A 3,856-nucleotide genomic window follows, 5' to 3' on the forward strand; every position below is an offset into this window, starting at 1 on the left:
AGAAAACCAAATATGAGATGGACTGACTCCATAAAAGAAGCCACAGGCATGATTCTGTAGGAGCTGAGCAGGGCTGTTGAGGACAGGACACTGTGGACAGTTATATGGTCACCAGGAGTCAGAGCCGACTCAGTGGCATGTAACACATATACAGATGATGTTTCCTATTTTCTTTCATTATTGCATCAACCTTCAAACACATTTTTCATTACTCTATTATATTTTTATAACGATGAAATCCAAAACTGTCTTATACCCAATTTCTTCTTTTATCAATTATTTATGTATTACATAAACATTACATTTTTTAATTGTCTTATTTTTTGAGTAATGTTCTCATTAATATAGGTTTCCTTACTGATTAATCATTTTTTAAGTAGAATTTTATTATTTTTGGTGAACTGTGATATTTTTCAAGTCAATAACATTGACTAACCACCAACTACACCAACTAAGATAGATAATTTTAGCTTACTCAGTGCGCAGCAGCCTAAAATGGTCAATTTAATAAATTTACTTACATTAACATAGTGTTCACATAAATTCATTGATGCAGATAGTCCACAACTTTAGATAAGTTCCATAACCTTGACAGATTGATATTTTCCCAATGATCATGGGAAACAGAAAAGAACCAATTCAGACAATTAAACAGACATATGTCTCAGGACACAATAACTATTTCATACTCTTTTTTCCATTGACTATAACCCACTTGCACCAAGATGAAAGCTTATGTCTGATTACCTAAGAGAATTTGGCGGTGTTTTATTTGCGATGTTAGGTTAATATGATTTTTCTAAACTTCAGAATTCAATTCATCTTTTTTCTGTGGACAGCAATTTCATCCTTGAATTATAGAATATCTACAAAGGTGAAGGACATCATGTTTGTTTTGCATCAACTTAGGAGCAGGTTAGGTATATCAGGCTTATTTTATGAGATTCCCGATGATTAATCAGAAAATTTATTTACTACTATTAGTTATCAATTTTTTAAATATTTGATTAGTATCATTCTTTTGTTTATTTAATTTAGGGAATCTATATGGGTGAAGGACAAAGGAAAAATAAACTATATTAATATATAAAGTTTTAGGATTTTTTAGAATTCCCAACTTTTTTATTTAGGATAAACTTGAAACTAACTGAATTATCCTTATTTCAAACTCCTAAATATCAGGAGCTATGATATTAACAGTAAGAATGAAGAAAATAAAGAGTATTTTCTCCTTCTTCTAGGGATGAGCCATGTCTTGGACTTTACTGAATTTTTTTTTACCTATAGGTTTTGGGCACAGAATTTCTACTCTTTGCTAATAAAATTAGTTATCAAAGTCTAGAGCAGATATTTTTAATTTTCTTGAATAAAAAAATGAGTTCTAGTTTTTAAATTTTCCCCTGAAATTCAAAACTCACTATAGATCAAATTTCTACAGTAGATCAGATGCTTAGAAAATTGATGTGGAATTACCATGATTGAATCAGGTCTAATGAGGAAGAGAACCCAGACCAAATAGTTCAATAGAGAACATTAATAAAGACCACTAGTCACAAAGAAATAAAAAGAGCTAGAAGATGATTGGGGAACAATGGAGACGCCCAGAGTTTTGTATCAACCCCCATAAGTCAGTGTCAGCCAAAAGTTATTCCAGAACCGTAGAGATGAAGAAGATGGTGCTACCAGAGGCCTGAGAATATAGAATATCCAGACAGAAGCTGGACCACAGGGGAGTAACCACTCACGGAAGCAAGGTCCGTTTGAGAACTAGGATCATGGCAGGGATATGCTCAACAGAAATTATGACCACAAAGAGAAGGTCTGCCAGAGAGAGAAGGAATTATAGAGACTCAGTCTATGCTACAAATATTGCCCAAAGCCAAGACAGAAGGTAAAGAAGTAACCTAGCTGCCCTCTCATAGTCCTCCAATTTCCTAGTTTTGTCTCCCATTAGCTATATCTATCCAGAAAACAACTGGCAAAGGAGGTATAAAAAGTCAAGTTTGCAGGGATCAGGGCCCTGAAACACAGCAGAAGAGTAACAAATGCATCTTTTCTCAGAGTGAAGTAGACATGATGGAGGGGAATTTGGTGGAATATCCAGAACTTCGGACTAGGAAAGAAGTAAGAAACATAGGGTTGGAAAGTTCTATAGTGATTATAATAGTAACATCATAAAAAACAAAATGTTATAACAAAGAACAGAAATCTCAGAAATGTTTTAAAATATCTGTGAGCTCTTGATTCAGAGCTCTTGAAATCTTGCTTGTGAATTTTTTTTTTTTTTTTTTTTGGTGATAGCAACCACTTATTGAAAGCTTAATATCTGCCAGGCACAGTACTTTACATGAATATTCTCATTTAATCCTCACAAGAGCTCTATAAAATAGGTATGATTATCTTAATTTTGCAAGTGAAGGAACGAAGACTAAAAGAAGTTAAACAATTGTCTGAGGTCGTAGTGGTGGTAAGTGGGAGAGTCCCTATTCAAACTCATGTTTCCTGATCTCTAAACCCTGTCATTGATCACTATGTAATTCTGCTCCAGTGAGTGCTGGCCGAATGAGGCATCATTATGTGTTATTTATAATCACCTTTCTGGAGCAGATGGCTCTCTCCCACTTCCACAAAGCTGGCTCAATATAATGATGGTTAAAATTAAATTGGCGTTTTATATCCAACCCACGCACCAAAGATGAAATCATTCTGCTTATATGACCAATGATTTTTTAAAGGCTATCTGTACATTTTTTATCATCTTTTTAATCACCTGTAACTACTACTCTGTTCTTCTGTAAGATGGCTAAGGGGATAGGTACATTGAGACAGGGAAGGAAACATTCATCTACAGGCAGACATAGCAAGTCTTCTTTTCGCTCAAGACAACATCACAGATCACCTTAACCAGGACCTTGCTGATTTTGCTTTGTCAGCCTTTAAGTGGAAAAGCTTTTGGAGGTCAACATTAGGACACACTGCTACCTTCTGCAGGCTAAAGGAAGATTATTTGATGATCATGTCCTCATCCTGCCCATTGGACACTAGTAGTCAGTGGTGTAGCTTTCAGCAGAGACAGCAGAAAAGGTGGAGAAGTATGAGACTACACTGAAGCTGTTCTCTAAGAAATGAAGGAAATCGTGTGTTCTGTTTTAGAGGAACTAGAAGAGCCGACAACTTCAGCTCCTGGTCATTCCTGTGTGACTCAGTTTCTGCAGTACTGACGACATTAAAGATGCCATCATTACCCAGGCACAAGACAACAGACAGAGCTGTTGGAAATCCCAAAGCACTCTGCCATTGAGTGGATTGCACAACCAGAAGTAGCATATTTTTATGGTGAACTTGACAGAGGAGAAAAGCTTTTCCACAGAATTAGAAAGAATTTTCTTTTGCAATTTGGAAGGTACTGGCCAGTAGAGCCATCCTTAATTTTCATTAGTGGCAGCAGAGGCAGCTCAGCAAAGAAAAAGAGTAGACCCTGGAGAGACTTTGAGCTTTTTGACTTCAATCTGGAAGGGAAAGTCACTTTATGAACTTCACAGAAAGTGGTAGCAGCCTATTTGAAACTACAGTCTTCCATGGGAACTGTTTCCCTGGCTCTTTTTCATGCATTCCCATGGAACCTACTCGCAGCAAGAGGCCTAAGATTGATCTTTTGGAAGAAGTTACAATCTAGAATGAAAATCCTAGTTAAAAGCATTTGTCATCCAGCTCCAAGTACAGCTTGTATTTATCAACATTTTCAAAAACATCTAAACTATCTAATAAAATCCAAATAATTTCCCATAAAAAAATAATGTGTGATGGGTAGAGGATAACATGAATTCTGATATTTTTACTTTAGACTACATTAGAC

The 3,856-nt window shown here is 35.7% G+C and overlaps 1 pseudogene; it reads left to right on the forward strand.

Moving 5' to 3' along the window:
* Positions 1–2,799: 2,799 nt before the first annotated feature.
* On the forward strand, positions 2,800–3,533 carry LOC105295258 (annotated as a pseudogene).
* The last annotated feature ends 323 nt before the right edge of the window (positions 3,534–3,856 follow it).

Source organism: Pteropus vampyrus, unplaced genomic scaffold (assembly GCF_000151845.1).
Source record: "Pteropus vampyrus isolate Shadow unplaced genomic scaffold, Pvam_2.0 Scaffold101, whole genome shotgun sequence".
Classification (NCBI taxonomy): domain Eukaryota; kingdom Metazoa; phylum Chordata; class Mammalia; order Chiroptera; family Pteropodidae; genus Pteropus; species Pteropus vampyrus.